Here is a 19,338-nt window from a genome sequence, read left to right on the forward strand (position 1 = left end):
AGAATTATTATAAAAACTACAAAAAAAAAAACAACTTTGATTAACTTAATGCTTGGAACCAATATCCCCAGATTCAAAATGGAGCATAAAAAAGGATTTTTTAATAGCATTCACAAATGATTGAATATACAAAATATACTTTTAAGAAAAGAGTCAAAGGATATGGGTTGGAATCTTAAAATTAATTTGTATGTCAGTTGTTGAAAATTTGCATTCTCCATAGACATGCAGCAAGGGCTAATTAGGGGTTCTAGGCTGACTGAGAAGGTGACCTTGGGCAGCTAGGAGGCTGGACCAGTAGTCCCAGTCAGCCTTTCTGAACACTTTAGTGTCCAACTTGTGGCCCACAGCCACAGGCTGATTTTGCGAGGATGTTTCTGCAGTATCCAGTGTAATGAAAAGAATGCACAGACTTTTTCTTTTGCTAATCAGCTTTAGTGTATTTAATGTGTGGCCCAAGATATCCCTTAGACTTCCAATATGTGGCAAAAAAAAAAAAAAGCTGGACAGCCCTGCTGGCCCTCCTGATTCCCAAGTTACACTGAGGAAGAGGATCAAGCTTGAAGCAGTCTTACACGGAAGCTAGAGATACACTACCAGGCTCCCTGGAAAGTAAGCATCACAGCTTATTAACATTCTCCCATGTCCTATAAATAAATTCAAATACACAGAAAAGCTGATAGAATCTTACAATGAACATGTACATGCCCACCACTAGTGTCTAGTAACATTTCATTGCTTTTTTATCACATATTAAGTAGACTTTTTTTACACATTCTATCTCTTCACTTTGGAAATGTAGAGAGAAAACTATGATTCTGTTGAGAATCTTCCCACTGTTCAATGTTCTTTTTCCCCTCTTGAAAATACCAAAACTCAGACTAACACATAGGATTTAGAGCAGTGACTTCCAGCAGTGCACTGTGAGAGGATCCTAGGTGTGCGGCAAAAGTTTTTAAAGATTAAATTATTTTCAGCAGAAGTTCAAAGCACAGTCTGTATATTCTTTTTACTCCTTTTTAGATCAACATAATTTAAGTGTGCCACATAACTTTAACTTAGGTTCAAGTGTGCCGTGAGATAAAAAAGGTTGAAAGATACTGACTTAGAAAGTAATTTTTATTTAAGATGTACAATGAATTAAGGGGAAGCCTTGACCTTGTCAACATGCCACTGTCAGAAACTGTTTTGGTTTGTCAAACATGTCATCCTAAGGGACACGAAGTGTCTGAACTGACAGATTTTTCTTCTGACCAGCTCTTGGGTTGAGATCCGGTATCGTGCAGTTGACCTTGTATCCGTGTATTAGGATGAAACATCCGAAGCACTAATTCTCCAGTTCTCCTCTGACTCAAGGGAACCAGCAGGCTGTGCTCCGGCCTAAAATGAACCACTAACACCCAGCCCCATCTCAGCCAGGAAAGAATGCCCAGACACACAGCAACGTTCCTCCTGGGGCTAGGGTGGAGAACCAAGGATTGGTTTGCTAGGTCCATTCCTGTCTTCTCTGTGTGCGCACACCCATGTATGTGTGTGTGTGTGTGTGTGTGTGTGTGTCCCCTCCCCCAAATAAAGAAGCTCTTCACTTTGGGGATGCCTGGTGTTAAGTGTTGGCTATGATGGGAGAGAGAAATCTCAGTGACTGGCATTAACCAGGAATCCCTTGACCCTGGCACTTCTGGGCCCTGTAGGAAGCCAGTGATAAGAAGCAAGTAACACCTCTAACCCCACAGGAGAGAACATGACCAACTCCTTAGTCTACCTCTGATAGCTTCCACGTACATGTTTTCCAGGTGTGAGGCATTATTCTCCATGTTTTAAATATCATTTTAGGGAGTAACACCAATGAGAAAACGGGGGGAAGACAGAGGTTGAGTACATCGACACAGTACCAGACTCAGGAATCAACCTCGGGTAGTCTTATCCTCTGCCCTTTGCTACAATACTTTACTAGATCCTCCCAAAGACATTGCTAGTCTGATTGACTGGTCAGCTCTTCCCTAAGGAAGAAAGGAATGAATAGGAGGATTCAACTTAAAAATAATTGCTCCAAATCCCAGACACCAAGCATCTGGTTCAGTGTCTCATAAATGTGTCTTTTGTAAGGAAGAGGGTGAAGGCAGACGATGGAAAGAGGTGCCAGTAGCTCCTTCAGCAACTGTGTGGGGCAGCGTCAGCTGCAGAGGCCATCAGCAGTGGAGGGGCAGCCGCTGGTGGGAGCAGCTGTTCTTCGTGAGGGTGCCTGACCACCCAGTGTTTACAATAAAGGGTCAGCCGCTCAGCAAGTGTTGGTACAGTCATCGGTCTGGGCACGCCTTTAGGGTACTCACGAACAAAACAGCAACGAATAAGAAGGAAGGAAGAATTTTTTTTTTACATGTTGCCATACACTTGAAGACGTGTTCACAAGGCCGACATCAGACCGCTGCCTTGTCTTATTGTGAGCACAGACGTGCAGTCTCATCACGCTGCGTTTTCCAGTGTGCTCACCGGTGTATTTCTCCCATGACCTCTGTCTCTGTCACTGTTGCTGACAGACTTTTCAGCTGGGCCTTAACACCACGTCCACACCTTTAAACAGTGTCACCCAAATCAGCGACTGGATTCCCAGTTGGCTCATCTATTTCTTCCCTTTTGTCAAACTTTTCCAGATAATCTACTGTGTGCCAGGAATTATGCTAAGAATTTGGGATATAGAAATAAACGAGCTTCAGCTACTGGTCTTAAGGGCTTACAATAAAGCAAGTTATCAAAGCCGGTGCGACAATGATGAGAGTAACACACTCACGCTGCACGGTGAGTACATGAGATGCCGCAGAGGAAAGGCAGCCCTGGTACTAGAGAGAAAAGCAAAAGGCCATGTCGGTGGTGGACACAGGGCAGCTCGTCTGGACGCCTGTCTAGCATCACGTCCCCCCCCCCTTTATTAACGGCACTGACTCTCCTTTGAGGCCTCACCTGCGCTCACCAAAAAGGAAACTGGGAATTTGGTTGGGTCAGCTCCACCCCCTGACTCAAGGTGGGGCATGCAACTCAGGTCCCCATCTGAAAAGAGACACGTGACACAGACTCACAGAGCTAGCCTGAGCCAAAAAGTATATAAAGGAAGGGTTTCTCTTAGAAATGGTACACTCTGTGATATTCCCACATCTATCAGATACCTGGCTTTGACATACTGGGGACTATCAGTGGGAAAACCAGAAATATCTGTGATCTTTCTGATGCTATCTCATTTGGAAACTTACAGGGGTCCTCAAACTTTTTAAACAGGGGGCCAGTTCACTGTCCCTCAGACTGTTGGAGGGCCAGGATGTGGGCTCTGGGACAAGTCGGCTGCTAAGCAACAGGCAGTGGCGGCAAAAACATCCTGCGGGCCAGATAAATGTCCTCAGTGGGCCACATGTAGCCCACAGGCCATAGTCTGAGGATGCCTGGTTTAAAGTAAACTAAATTCATTAGGGGTTCATTTTGGGTCTTAAAATCTGAATCCTCACAGGGGAAAATGAAGGACTTTAGATTCCCTGGGTTCATAAGGAATAAAATATAAAATAACGAGTTCCTCTATGTGGATTCAGCAAGTTATTTCACACACACACACACACACACAAATATTATCGCAAGCTGCCTATGTACCAGCCAGGGCCGCAGAGCTGCACAAAACTTAGACTCAATCCCTGCCTTTCTGGAGCTTCCACCACTTCTGTGGCTGAGAGATCTTTCTTCCCCACAGAAGTGAATCTATCCACTCATTCATTCGTTTGTTACTTGTACAAATTTGTATAAATATGCATATTATATATGAAAAGGAAGAGTTTAATAGCAGCATGTTCTAGGAAAGAACTATTTTTTAAGAGTAAAATGGTAAATCAGAATGTAAAAAGGATGGAAGAATTCTTGAAGAGTTTCAGTTCCAAACAGCTGTGTGAAGAGCCCAACACTAGCTGAGTGAAACGAGTACGAAGACAAGAATTCTAGATACATAACGGCTTAGCTCTCTCTGGCGCACATCCTGAAACCATGATCCAAGCGCAATTAATTTATTTGGCTGATGATTCCAGGAAGTACCAGGAGGGGGAGTCAGGAGGGACATGGGAACCGGAAGATAGAAAGTAAAGGGCACCTTACTGAACACAGCACAATGGTGGGTAACTAAAGAGACTCCCCACTAGGTAGTTATCAGAAATGGCCTGGAGGACGATGCTTCCCAATATTACTCTTACTGTGCATTAGAGTCACCCAGGGGATCTTAAAACGCCCTTTCTGACTCTGAACGTTTAGTGTAGGGCCTAAGACACTGTTTCTTATAAGCTCCCAAACAGTGATGCTGCTGGTCCTCAGAATACACTGTAAAGACACATGACTCCATGGCTTTCTACTTACTTTTCAGTTGAATTATTAAAATATGTATACAAGGCTCGGCGCCTGTGGCTCAAGCGACTAAGGCGCCAGCCACGTACACCTAAGGTGGCGGGTTCAAATGCCCAGCCCCGGCCCGTCAAACAACAATGATGGCTGCAACCAAAAAATAGCCAGGCGCTGTGGCGGGCGCCTGTAGTCCCAGCTACTTGGGAGGCTGAGGCAGGAGTCTCACTTGAGCCCCGGAGTTGGAGGTTGCTGTGAGCGTGATGCCATGGCACTCTACCCAGGGGGATAGCTTGAGGCTCCATCTCAAAAAAAAAAAAAAATGTATACAAAATGCACAGAATTCCCTAGGTTCACTGCTTTTGTAACATATCATTACATGTCCTGTTTCATGTCATTCTTATCTCGGGAACTGACTATTCACCAAGGATCCTTGCCCCTGGAAACACCGGGTCAGTCCTCTGATGAGAACCACTCACAAGTGAGTCCATCGTAATCGACTGCTGTCAGTCAGAAGGCCCAGCTCACCAACAGGCATCCTGCTGTCCAGAGAAGCAAATGAGCACATCAACCCACTCCCAACCTGCCTTATCCTCTGCTCCCACCCCGATCTGGCTCCCCACTTTATCCGAGTACTGGATGGTGTCCTTGTTTTCCAGTTAGTCTTGCATAGTTGGCTCTTGGAAGTGGGAGGTTAACTTTCCTTGTCGGTACACTCGCACACATTCACACATTCCAGGGTTCTTCCCGCTGGAATCTCAGTCCGCCTGGTTATACTCACCTGGAACCTCAAGAGAGGCAATTAGACAAGAAAAACTGTATAACATGTGTCATGCTCAAATATGTACATTTTTATTTTAGATATGCACATTTTTGATGGTCAAGTGGAGAAAACTTCCAGCCCATTTAAAAACAGAGTCTAAAAGAGAACTTGACAAAGATATGATTGGAGACTCATAACAGACTAAAATCAGGGCTTCTCTCCAGTGCATAATGTTGTCTGCTTTGTCAAAAATCATTTGACTATATGTGGATGATTTTATATCTGGGTTCTCTGCTCTGTTCCATTGGTCTATGTCTCTGTTTTTTGGCCAATGCTATGCTGTTTTGGTTACTATAGCCTTTTATGTAGTTTGAAGTCTGGTAATGTGGTTCAACTAAACTTGATTTTTTTTTTTTTTTTTTTTGCTTAATATTGTTTTGGCTATCCAGGATCTATTCTAGTCCCAATGTATAGATATTTTTATAGATCTGTGGAATATGATATTGATATTTGGATGGGGAATGCATTGAACCTGTAAGGACACATTGGGCAGTAAAGACATTTCAATAATGTTTATTCTACCAATTCATGAGCACAGTATGTTTTTCCACTTTTTTGTGTCATTTGCAATTTCTTTCTTCAGTGTTTCATAGTTCTCTTTATAGAGATCTTTCACCTCCTTGGTTAAGCATAGTCTTCGCTATTTTATTTTCTTTGTAGTTATTGTGAATTGTACTGAGTATTGGATTTGGCTCTCAGTTTGACTGCTATTGGTGTATAGGTTTGTATAGGTTTGTAACGTGAGACACTGCTTAACTTATCAATTCCAGGAGTCTCTTGGTGAACTCGATAAGGTTTTCTAGATGTATGATCGTATCAGCAAAAAGTGATAGTTTCACCTCCTCTTTCCCAATGTGGATACCCTTTATTCGTTCTCATACTTGATTGCTCAGGCTGGAACTCCCAGCGCTATGTATAGAAGGGGTGACAAGGGGCCAGTTCTAGGGGGAATGCTTTCAGCCCTTCCCTACTCAGTATGACGTTGGCTGTGGGTTTGTCACATATCTTTTTAATCTTTTTTTTTTTTTTTTTAGACAGAGCCTCAAGCTGTCCCCCTGGGTAGAGTGCTGTGGCATCGCAGCTCACAGCAACCTCCAACGCCTATGCTCACGCGAGTCTCCTGCCTCTGCCTCCCAAGTAGCTGGGACCACAGGTGCCTGCCACAACGCCTGGCTATTTTTTTTTTTTTGGTTGCAGCCATCATTGTTGCTTGGCAGGCCCGGGCTGGATTCGAACCCACCACCTTAGGTCTATGTGGCTGGCGCCTTAGCCACTTGAGCCACAGGCGCCAAGCCTTTTGATCTTGAGATATGTTCTTTCTATGACTAATTTGTTGAGGGTTTTATTTTTATAATCATGCAAGGGTGCTGGATTTTGCCAAATGCTTTTTTTGACTTATTTAGAGGATCATATGTTCTTTTTTTTTTTTTTGCTTCTGTTTATGTGATCAATCATTTTGTAAATTTATGTATGTTGAGCCATCCTTCATCCTGGGATGAAGCCCATTTACATGGTGGATTGTTATTTTTATATGCTGTTGAATTCATTTTGTTAGCATTTTATTGAGGATTGTTGCATCTCTAATCATAAGGGATACTGGTCTGTAGTTTTTTTTGTTGTTGTTGTTGCTTTTGTTTTTTGTTGTTTCCTTTCCTGACTTTGATATTAGGGAGATACTGGCCTCATAGAATAACTGGGGAGTATTCCCTCCTTCTCAGTATTATGGAACAGTATCTGCAGTACAGGTAACAGCTCTTCTTTGTAGGTCTGGTAAAAATCAGCTATAAATCTATCTGGTCTGGGGCTTTTTTTAATTAGAATTTTTATCATTATTTCAATCTCTTTGTTTATTTTTGTTCTGTTCAGGAGTTCTAATTCTTACTAATTGAGTCTTGGGAGATTGTGTTTTCATGTTTTCAGGAATTTTCCCATTTCCTCTACATTTTAATAAACAGTACTAGAAAAATTGTACAGCAACTTGTAGAAGAATTAAACAAGATTCATATCTCTTACACAGAATTACTTCAAAATGGATAAAAGGCTTTAAATGCAAGGCATGAAATCATAAGAATTCTTTTAGAAAAGGTCGAAAAAGTCTTCTAGATATCAGCCTAGGCAAAGCATTTATGAAGACAATGGCAATCACAGCAACAACAACAAAAAAAATGAAGAGGACTTGATTAAGTTAAAAAGCTTCTACACATCTAAGGTAATAATCAACAGAGCAAGTAGATAATCTACAGAGCAGGAGAAAATATGCAGAAGCTACACATCTGATAAAGGACTAATACCAGAATCTATAAAGAAAATTGGCAAAAAAACAAAACCATTAAAAAGTGAGCCCAAGACATGAACAGCAGTTTTTAAAAGAAGATAGACAAATGGTTAATATGTGAAAAAACACTCAACATCACTAATGGTCAGAGAAATGCAATGAAGATATCACCTCACCCCAGTTAGAATGGCTTCTTTAAAAAATCAAAAAACAGAAGATGCTGGTATGGATGCAGAGAAAAGGGAATGCTTATGCACTGTTTGTGGGACTACAAATTAGTATAACCTCTATTCAAAAAAGAAAACACTATGGAAGGTCCTCAAAGAACTAAAAATAAACCTACCATTTGATCCCACAATCCCTCTAGTGGGTATCTACCCAAAGGAAAATGAGTCATTTTATCAAAAAGTCTCCTGTACTCGAATGTTTATAGCAAGTACAGTTCACAATTGCAAAGATGTGGAATCAACCCACGTGCCATCAGTACATGAGTGGATTTAAAAAATGTGATATACGTATGCTATGGAATACTATGCTGTCATTAAGAATGAAATGGGGCCTTTTGTAGCAATTTGGATGGAAGTGGAGATTATTTAACCTAAGTGGAGAATCTAAAATATGGAGGGAAAACCCCACCACATTTACTTGCTTTTAAATTGGAACTAACTGATGAGCACACAAGTGCACAGAGGGAAGTAGAACTCAAACAGGGGAGGAGGCGGGAGGAGAAGGGGGCAAAACCTACCCAACAGGTAAAATGAGCATGCCAGTTGTATCATGGGCACACTTCTAACCCTCACTCAGGCATAACAAAATTGATACACATAATTAAATATATTTGTACCCCTATAATATTTTGAAATAAAACATAAGAAGCTAAAATAACATTTTCTATAAAAAGTTATAGAACTATATATGAGATATAGATATATAGATTTCATGTTATATATATTGGATGGTGAGAGTAAACTGTGGCATTATGTTATTCAATGTTTTCTGCATTGGTTATATACATATGTTTTCAAGATATTTTAGAAAAAGTTTTTAATGTCATATATTCATTCTTACATGAAATGACAGAAGCTAGAAGAACTCACATTGGAATCAAGATAGAAAAGGGATTAAGAAGAAATAGGAATTGAAATTTAATAAATCTTACATGCTCATACTCATTCTATTATGATCACTAAGTTCATAATGGCAACTAACACTCATAAAAATGTATAATTCTGGGGCAGTGCCTGTGGCTCAAAGGAGTAGGAACTATCACTAGATATAGATATACACATATCCCGGAGGTGTTGGGTTCAAACCCAGCCCCGGCCAAAAACTGCCAAAAAAAAAAAAAAAAGTATAATTCTGTTTTCAAAATGTTCAGAACATATATACAACCTTATCATCATGGATAGTACACATCACAGCATCACATACCTCGGGACAATTTTGTCTGTCTATGTGAAAACATGAGGTCACTATATATTTTGACATTTTAAATCCACCAATCAGGAGAAAAGCACATGGTCTACTTTACAACAAAGGGGCAGAGTCATGAAACGTGCTTATCTACTGTTCACTTTTATCTACTTCTAGGCTTTTTTTTCTTTTTTTTCCTCAAGTCCATTTACACATCAGAAATGTGTACTGCCAGGAACAAAAAGGCAAGTGGCCACTGACATCTTCAGATGTCTTTTTGAGGACTAGTTATGTGCCATGACATAGAGGGCTTTAAAGGAGGTTCCATTCAAGTTCAGACCTGAGAGAGAAGCTTCTAGCATCACTTCTGACCCAAAAAAGGGGTTATTTTAAGTGATTAGAGAACTGCAGGTGAAATAGCTGCAAGATAGCTGTTATGTTACGGCATCACTTTATAGATAATGAGAAGATGTAGAAATTAGGAGGAGTCTTAATTGGCATCACAGTCTGCTATAATTCCAGCACTAGTTTCCTTGTAAGCCTGACATTCATTTTTGCATTTCTACATTAACTCCATATTTGTATAATAATGTTGTAAAATCGCTCCTCAATGTAATTCAAAAATAGAAATATAGATACTCAGAAATTGGATGACGAACCAATTTGGTTGAAACCCCATTACAATCCATTAACATTAGCAGCCATGGTTCAGATTTGGATAAGTAATAAATGTGATTTTGTTTCAGAAACCTCATCCTTCCTCATGGTTCCTTTAACCTATCTAATGCACACTAAAAAATAAAAATAAAATACAAGTCAGGTAGATTTATTAAAACAAAGGACATTTAGTGAGTCTATTTTTTAAGACAATCAAATGATGAAAGGCCTGGATATATCCTCACTAACTCCTCCATTCTTAATGACTTATCTTCATATTTTCTCTCAAGACAGGTCTTTAATCTGTTTCTAATGTCAACAATTTCAAGTAGTCTATAACCCTGTAAGAATAAACCAATAATACTGACTGGACACTTATGTGATGTTATTTTACTATCACTGCAAGAAAACGCAACAATGAATTTTATGTTAAAATAATCAACATAACCAAAAAAAAAGTAAAATAAGAATTAGAGTAACTTATAAATTGATAAAGTACTTGTACTCTCTAAAGCACTGACAATTCTTATAGTTCTAGTAAAACTATAAGAGTAAACTCACATAGTTATCCTCAAATGTGTGTGCCTAAACCACATTCCTGTTTGGTGTGAAATGAAAAAAAATCACACATGTCTATGAGTGGACACAGACATGGAAGAAACACGTCTTGTTACTTGGTGATGTGTTCTCTAATCCCCTGTTTAACCTTGATTTTAAGCCCCCCCCCCCAAATAAAAGCACCAAGCCTTAAAATAATAAGCTTTTTCTATATCAGCTTTTCTCCTTTTTATCAAGGAATACAATGATTTCTCTCATTTTACATAATTCACATTTCAAACACTATTCCCTGAATATGTTACTTCTGAAGTAATGGCCATGTCTTAGGAGAAATATCACATGCTGGAATTCATCTTGAACTTTTTGCATAGCAGGGTAAAATTAATGCTGACTAATCAAATATGTAAAATGTATGATTTTAAGAAGAAAAAAACTGAGTTGGCATTAAAGTTAAACACCCCTATAAAGGTAAATGCCTTACATAACATTGCTTATCCCTTTCTTAGAGCACTGAGAAAACTAAAATAAGTCCAATAGGCCACCAAATATTTATTGCATTTCTTTGCCATGGTTTTTAAGTATATATCTCCTCCCAGCTAATTTTACCATTACTTAGTAAATTACTGACTATTACAATTGCTTTGGTTTAATGCATAAAATATTCATGGAGCAATAAACCAGTGTCCCAGGGTTGTCTAAAGGGCAAACTTTGCAATTAGACTGATGGTGAAGTGTACTTGGCTCTGCTTGTCAGTTCAAGGTCACAGTGTATAACAATGACATTTGTACCTATTGGACTTTCACTATTCAACAGCTTTTGGAAAATCCTGACAAGCAAGAAAATTAAAAGAAAGCAATATACCAAGCTCAGCAGCATCACTGGTAAACAAAGGTCACAAGGTCAACTTTTCAAAAATAAAACACTTTGTTATGGGCATTAAGGACAGTAAGATGCCATGATAATTTGCCCATCTGGGACATTCCAGAAACTAAATGCCAAGAGCTGGATTACAGGCCTACCCCAAGTAAGACTTCTACTGATAAAAAAGAATCAGAGGAATCAAGAAGGCTATTGAAAGGCCACTGAATTCCACCCAGTCCTATGCTCCTTCAAGTTGATTTGACCTACTTACAAGTATTCTCTTTACTACCAATATGATTCTTAGAAGTATTTTCTTTAACTCCTTGAAGATCCATACCTCAGGTTTATCATAATCAAGAGCATTTCACAGAGGACTTGTGTATGGATGTGATACTATAAAACTTTCTACTATGTTTTTCTTTGTTCAGATTTAGTAAGGTAATAAGGCATTATTTAAAAGCAACTGCAAAAGTCATGCACTTTTGATAATGGTATATATATTCTTGAGGAACCTGATTATTATTTTTACAGGACCCAAACCTTAAAGATGTAAAAGAAGATTTTTTCTTTGAAGAAAGATATAATAAACCAGTAGGGACCAAACAAGTTCCTATCATTATGGTAAACACTCCACAAATGACCCCTTCCTTGACATGACTGTGACTATATGTGTGAGAACATATCCTAACAGTTTCTACTTAGGAGAGCATAGTAAGTACAAACCCACCCAATGGACTGTATATAAACTGAACAAGAAATCAGTTTTGTAGTACTTGAAACAGGTGCCTATGAGTACTGACAATTAAGTTTGTGAAGTTGCCACTATATGCTTATATTTGCAGCACTGTACAAACAACTTGGTAAGCTTTCATAACCTTAGTATGTCAGCACCTCAGTTGTGTTCATGCCTCTTGCTGAGTGGCATTCATTATTGTTGTTGTATTTTTGTGTGTCATCTCAAGAATGTCAGAGCTTGAATGCAACAACAATCAAACATTCATAAATTTCTCATTAAACTTGGCAAGAATGGAAGTTAAATCAGAAACATGTTAGTCCAAGTTTATGAGGATGATGCCATGGGGAAAATGTCAGCACACAAATAGATTAAACATTTTTCTGAAGGGAGACAAAGCATCACTGATAAAGCAAGGTCAGGGTAGTCACTTGATCTGTCCCCAACAGTGACTTTTTTCTTTACCCTAAGATATAGGAAATATTGAAAGAAAAGTATTTTGATGACATTAAGAAGATCAAGGTTAATATGATGACAGCTCTTATAGCTATTCTGAAAAAATTAGGTCCAAAATTGCTTTCAAGAGTTGCTTAGGTGCTGGTATTGGTGCATAGTTTCCCAAGGGGAGTACTTCAAAGGTGACTGTAGTGATATTTAGCAATGAGGAATGTAGCACTTCTTCTAGGATGAGTTCATCAACCTAATTGCCAGGTCTTGTATATTCCATCTAGTTTAATACATCTTGCTTTGAATATGTACAATATGCCAAACATGGAGACATTTTTTCAGTAATACCAAAAATGATGCTTCATCTCTTCATGAAGGCATGTGTCAGGAAAAACACATTTAATTTCACCAGTGTGGAACACTGTGCCTATTAAATTAATTCACCACAAAGGACTATAAGCACTTGAAGTAATCACATAAATGACCTTCTGATCTTTACTGGCAATAATGTGGGCAGGGCAATGGCTGTGGCTTTGTCTACAAACATTTATGATTCTACATTTCATTTTTCTCCATAATACACACTCAAAAAAGTGTATTGTTGTGGCTAGGTGTTCCTGCTGATGCTTAACTTTGAATCTGAGATCTTTTTGTGTGTGTGTATGTGTGATGGTATGTGTGTGTATCTCTGAGTTTTAAGTTTCTGGCTTATTTTCATTTTTTTATCTATTTTTAATTTTTATACAGACAGAGTCTCACTTTATTGCCCTCAGTAGAGTGCTGTGCTGTCACAGCTCACAGCAATCTCCAACTTCTGGACTTAGGTGATTCTCTTGCCTCAGCCTCCCGAGTAGCTGGGACTACAGGTGCCCACCACAGCACCTGGTTAGTTTGGCTGGGGCCGGGTTCGGACCCACCACCCTCAGTATATGGGGCCGGCGCCCTACCCACTGAGCCACAAGCACTGCCCCTCTGGCTTACTTTCAGATCTTACACATCAAGATTTCACCAGTAGGGTGGCCCAGAGGTCATTAAAACCCCGTTTTCTATTCTTCATACTGCTCATTGAAAGGGTTCATTCCTCCCCCAGCTCAACTGATTGAGAGGCTATAATGAGATGAAAATTCTCCTGTACCACCTTGCCAATCTGGTCTTTTTTTAATTTTTCCACAGAATTATGGTTCTCCATGGTTTGTCTAAGCTCTATTACTATTAGTACCTTACTTATGAGCTGAATACTACTTTGTGAATTGGCCTGGGAAACTAAACAGCATTAAACAACAGGGTTTAAATTTCCAAAATGGAAATTCAAAGAATGACTTTAAGAATCTGTTCCATTCTGTGTTTGCAAAAAATATTTTGTAATTGAGAAAGGAAAGGATAGCACCTGCAGGTACACCTCTATTTCCTGTCAGAAAGGAAGGACATCTATCCAAATTATAACTCTGTAATATTAATCACTTACTTGTTACCCACTTCCCTCTTCATCCGCCCTATAGTAAACAAATTACCATCAGAATTCAGGATATTTAAAAATGTAGATACAAAAAATGACCAAATGATTCTTTAGTAGTTATAAAATTTTCAAGCATGCTTTACATTGACATTTACTTCTCCATCTCTTCTGAGTCAGCACCTTAGAGGGAAAAAATTCCAACCATTTGTACCACCAACAGATTCATCTGAGCAGAAATTTATTTTCATATTGAAATGAAAACTGATTCCAGGCACCTTGACTTTTACAGAATTTAGTATTTTCTTAAATTTACTTATACTGCAGGTAAACTTTATGAATGAATCACCTGGGTATAAATAATCCAAGTATTTCTGTCTCAGTGACAAAGGTATTCCTGTAGCCGCATGCTAGTGGCATTGATCATGTACGATGAATGCAGTTAATAAGCCACTGACTCAGCTTAGCCCCAATGAACTTCTTCCAAAATTGTCAACGAGCTAGGTGTCTTCTGGGATTTGTGAAGTGACTAGTAAACAAAATTTCTAAGACAGATGTAAAAACAAACCTTATTCACAGCCCTTATCCACATCTACCCCAAAATTTCCTGTCTATTCTCTCATTTTTCCTTGCTTTTGTACCTTACCCACCAGGTCCCCATACCTCTCCTAATACGAACAGTCAATGAGAGCGCCACAAAAGATAGGATATTTCACCCTGCGTGGGGCTTTCTCTCCTGGGCACCATCTCTGACCCTTGTGATAAGCTCTCTTGATGGTTCTCACTATAATGCAGCAGTTTAGCAGGTAAGAGTTTCCAAAAGCCTAGAAAATGAGATCTTAGTACAACCCTCAGTATTTGAATCCCCAGCTTCTTACTCAGTGGCTCTCAAAAACTGTTATTAAAAAAATCTTAGCACAGTCCTTTCTTGATATTTTCTATTGGTTCCTTCAAAATCATACATGAAGAGTCAAGCAAAAGCTCACAGTTGCTTCACGACTTCCTTTCCAAGCCAGCTGTAGAAGTGAGATGACCCAAGTTGACATGTCAGAAGGACACGAAACTGGAGAATTTCCAGTGCCACTTATGCCTTCTAAAGACAGGGAGGCAGGTGCCCTCTTAGGGGAGAGCTCCTGTTTGTTGCCTTCTTCCAGGGAGGCCTGTGACCCATGCCTCACCCTGTGTCTCAGAAAACTGATCGTCTGAGGTCAAGTCAGCAGATCAGTAGCATGAAGCCAAGAGTGAGAAAACAGAGCGGAATCCTTGCTGACACACTAGATGGATAAATTCAGAAGACTTCAGAAACAAAATCACCAACTAGTAATACAATCCAGACCCATAGCAACACTCTCCTAGATAGCAGGGCTTATTTCCATGAAATCGCACGTTATTTTATCTCATGAGGCACATTCATTTTCAATTTACAAAATTCTCTTTACGCATAAACAAAAAAGACTGAGCAAAAAGAAATCTGTTTTACCTTCTTCTGATCTTCTAGCTTGTGACTCACTGGATTCCTCCCATGTCTGTTCATTTCTGAAGATAAATCCATCACATTAGGTTCTTGCCCTTCAAAATGGAATCTCTTCAAAAAAGCAGCAAACTAATCCAAGATGCAATCCCTAGGGAAACGCTGGCCGGCCACATCGCCCATCACACACTGTCTCTGAACTTCATCAGCTCCAAGGGATAATTAAAAAATCCATGGACTGCATGGAAAAAAATAAGTTTGCAATTTACTCCCAGGACCTTCCAAATCAGCATAGCGTTTTTAAATGCTGAATTCTCAGAAGCTAAATATTCATCCAGGAATTTTAACTCCAACTGCTATCTTCTTTCTTCACAGTTCTTCATTTTAATAAGATGTACAGATTTCCTATAATCCTGTGATAAAAAAATAAGAAACATGCAGTTAATTCCCTCCTGCCATATATAGCACAAAAAGGAAATAAATTTTTACCTAAAATTTCAATTTACAAAACAATTTTAAGCATGCATGATATTTGGCTTAAAAATAATAACTGGTGAGAGGTATTAATCTTCACCCCAATGGCCTTTAAAGCACCAAAGATATACCTAAACCAAATAGACTATTAAAGCCAGGGATCCTGAACAAGGGAGACAAAAAGCAACAAGAGAAACACCCAAACCCATTGACCCATATGTGCCCCACCATCCTCCTCATTCATTTTGGAGTTCACAGAACCACAGAATTTTAGAAGAGAGACCAATACGACCAGGCATTGTGCCAGATACTTTGGTATTTTCCATAAACAATTTTGTTAATCTTCAAAATGAATCTGTAAAATGGTTATGATCACCCCATTTGAAGAGGAAAAGGAGGTGGAAAGGATAAATTTTTGCCAGTGTAATACGTGGTTACTGAACCAGAATGGGAATTCGAATCTCTTTGACTATCAAATCCAACGTAAGTCCTAGATACACAATTCTTAAATCATAGTACATGGTTTGTTCACAAAAGATACCACAAATAAATTTGTCAAGTGCCGTGCTGGATTATACATACACTACACCCAGGATGTTTCCTAAACCAGGTAAGATATTCCAGAGGTTTCCAAACCCAGCCATAAAATGGGATCACCTGGGAATAACCTTAAACATGTCAATTCCTGAGCAACACCCTCATTTCTGATAATTTCAAAGCTATATGGTAGTGCTTGGACATTGCGGATCTTTTCATCTCTTCCAGATACTCATGACACAGCAAAACTAGCGAGGGGTTGAAGCCTCCCTATAGCACAGGACTTCCCAAATTTCTCCGCTTGTTAGACTCACTTAGGAGGCATCCAAAACAACTGATTCCTGTGTCCAATCTCCAGATAGTGTGTTCCAGAATCACTGCTCTAATATATAATTTCCTGTATGTAATTGATCTAACCACTCCCTGAATATATTAGGCAAGAAGAAACCTACTGTCCCAGGAGTCTAGTCTTTTAGATATTCCTAATTTGAAGACAAAGCTGCATTTTTTTATACTTCTATTTGTAATTATTCACAATTTTTAGAGTCATCAATGTACATAAAATATGTTTAATTTCTTTTCTTATATGAAAGTTCCCCAAGTATGTCCTTAATCAAGTTACCATCCTAGGACCTTTTGGAATTCCCCATCCCCCGTGTTCCTTTCTTCAGAAGATGTCACACTTTGTACGTAGCCCGTAAACCAGAACTGAACATCAGGGTTGAAGTGTGGTTGTTCTCACTGATAACACACCTCCAGGTCCCACAACACTCCAGGCCAAGCACAAAACATCAGTGTGTGAAAAAATAAGCTTCTAAACTGCCGTTGCCCCTTTCCATACGAGGCTCCCTGCCTGGCATCCCTCTGTCAATCCTTGCTCCTTCTTTAGCTCCCCGTTCTACTGTGCAACTATTTTGCTTTGTGTACTACTGAGAATGTTTCCAGGAAACAACCTGGGCAAGCGCTTGCCAATGAGAGAAAATACAGCTAAGTCAAGGAACTGAAAGAAATCCAATGAGGAGCCACTATAATTTTTAAGACAACGTGCACTATAATGAGGTTTGTGATTTTAAAATTTCATCTTAACTGCAGTATAGAAAAATGTGGTAGCCAAACTTGTGGCAGAGAAATCTTACAGGCATTGTTAAAGCAATCGAAGTGAAAGGCAACCACACTATGAAGTAGCAGAGGCACCGAGGACACGGCAAGAACCCTGAAACTGAGCGAGGTGTCCTTCAGAAGGTGGACTGACAGAACTGGGAATTGTTTGACCATGAGTCTGAGTCTGTGTTTTAAGGGTTCCTGAACGTATAAACGATGGCCTCATTATATGATATAGCAAACTCACCAGAGAAGCACTTTGGACAAGAGAAAAGACTGAAACAAAAAATTCTGTCTAAAAAGCAGAAAATTATCAGCTGATATCATTGATTGACACAGATGCCAGAATCCTAAGCAAACATGAGCAACCTGAATCCAGCGACCTTTAAACTGAATCACACATCATTTCCAAGGTGAGATCATCCCAAGAACAAAAGGTTGGCTTAAGATTTGAAAATAAGTCATCATAATTTACCCCATTAACAAAATAAGCAAGAAAGACAATTATATGATTGTCTCTACTGGAACGCAAATATGATGATTTAAACATTAAGCCATGACCAACGGGGGGAGGGAACCTCTCGGCAAACAAAGAATACAACAGAAATTCCATAATCTTATTGTGCATGAGGAAGATCTACAGCAAACATCATACCTAATAGTGAAAAGTTAAGAACTTCCCACTTGATCAGGAATAACACATGAATTCTGCTACCATCACTTCTACTCTACACATTGTGCCTAAAATCCTCACCATGGATTAAGAAAAGAAAATATATGAGGGGGAAAGGACAGGGGAGAGATAGAGGTGGCAGGAATGCAGTGTAAGGATTAGAAAGTAATAAAATAATCATAAACAATTTACAATTGTTACAATGTTGTTTATAGAAAATATTAAAGAATCGAGAGGCAAATTCCTAGGATCAAAAAGGGAGTTTAGCAAGTTTACCAGATAAAAAGTCAATACATAAAGATTTTTTTATACTTCTTTAAAATAGCAACAAACATTTATAAAACACAACTTTCACAAGATATTATCTAAAATGGCATTAAAATTATAAATATACCAGGATGAATCTCATAAAAGATGGTAAAAACTTTATGTAAAGCAATAAAAGGTCAAAATAAAATAAAGACTTAAATAAATAGAAGGTTGGCAATGTTCATAAATTGTAAGAATCAATACTATAGAAATGACAACTCATACTTAAAATATTCATAGACTTGGTAAATTACCAACCAAAATCCTCAGATACAGCTTCAGAGGATGCTTCTAAAATACATATAGAAACACAAAAGACCAAGAAAGGTAAAGCCTTGTTAAACAAGTTAAAACAACCTGCTGTATGAGACGTTAAAACAAATTTTAAATAAACAATAAATAAGATGGTAAGTGATTGGTGTAAAGATAGGCAAATCAACCACTGGACCACAGAAATCCTCAAAACAGACTTTAACAAATACAGCCACTGGATTTATTGTAAAGATAGAATTGCAAAGCTGTGGGGGAGAAAACCGTTTTCAACAAAGAGTCCTGGGCCAATTGAATATCCACATGGAAAAAGTTAAACTTGACCTCTACCGGTAACAATCAATCCAACTGGATTGTACTTCTAAATGTGACAAAATGATAAAGCTTCCAGGAGAATGACTTCATTCTCTGAGGGTAGGGAAAGATTTCTTAAACAAGGGCCCAGATGCACTGAAAATGAAGCAAAATTAGTATGATTATATTGGAATCAAGAACTTTTATTCATCGGATTATGTAAATAAGAAAATATGGATGTAACCCATGAAGGAGGTAAGGCACTTGTTATACACATAATTGCATGTAAAATAGCTAAAAGTCAGTAAGAAAAAGGCAACAGACAAAAATATTTAAATGGGCACTTTTTAAAAAATCATAAAAATGAGGACAGTGATTACTATCAGTCAGGGATAGGGATGAGGTGTGTCCAAAAGGGGCAGCACAAAGGACCCCTGTAGTGATGGAACAGCACTATATCTTTTTATTAATTTTTAAAAAAATTTTTATTAGCAATGTGTTAAATTTTATTGTTTTCATTCCTCTAACACCATTTTTGTGTTCCCTTTGCCCTCTAACATTTTGTTATTTTTTATTTTCTCTATACATATACATGTGTTTATTTGGTTTCTAATTTTTGCCTTCAC

This window comes from Otolemur garnettii, unplaced genomic scaffold, assembly GCF_000181295.1.
Source record: "Otolemur garnettii isolate 467f Iridium unplaced genomic scaffold, OtoGar3 scaffold00007, whole genome shotgun sequence".
In the NCBI taxonomy this organism is placed as follows: Eukaryota; Metazoa; Chordata; class Mammalia; order Primates; family Galagidae; genus Otolemur; species Otolemur garnettii.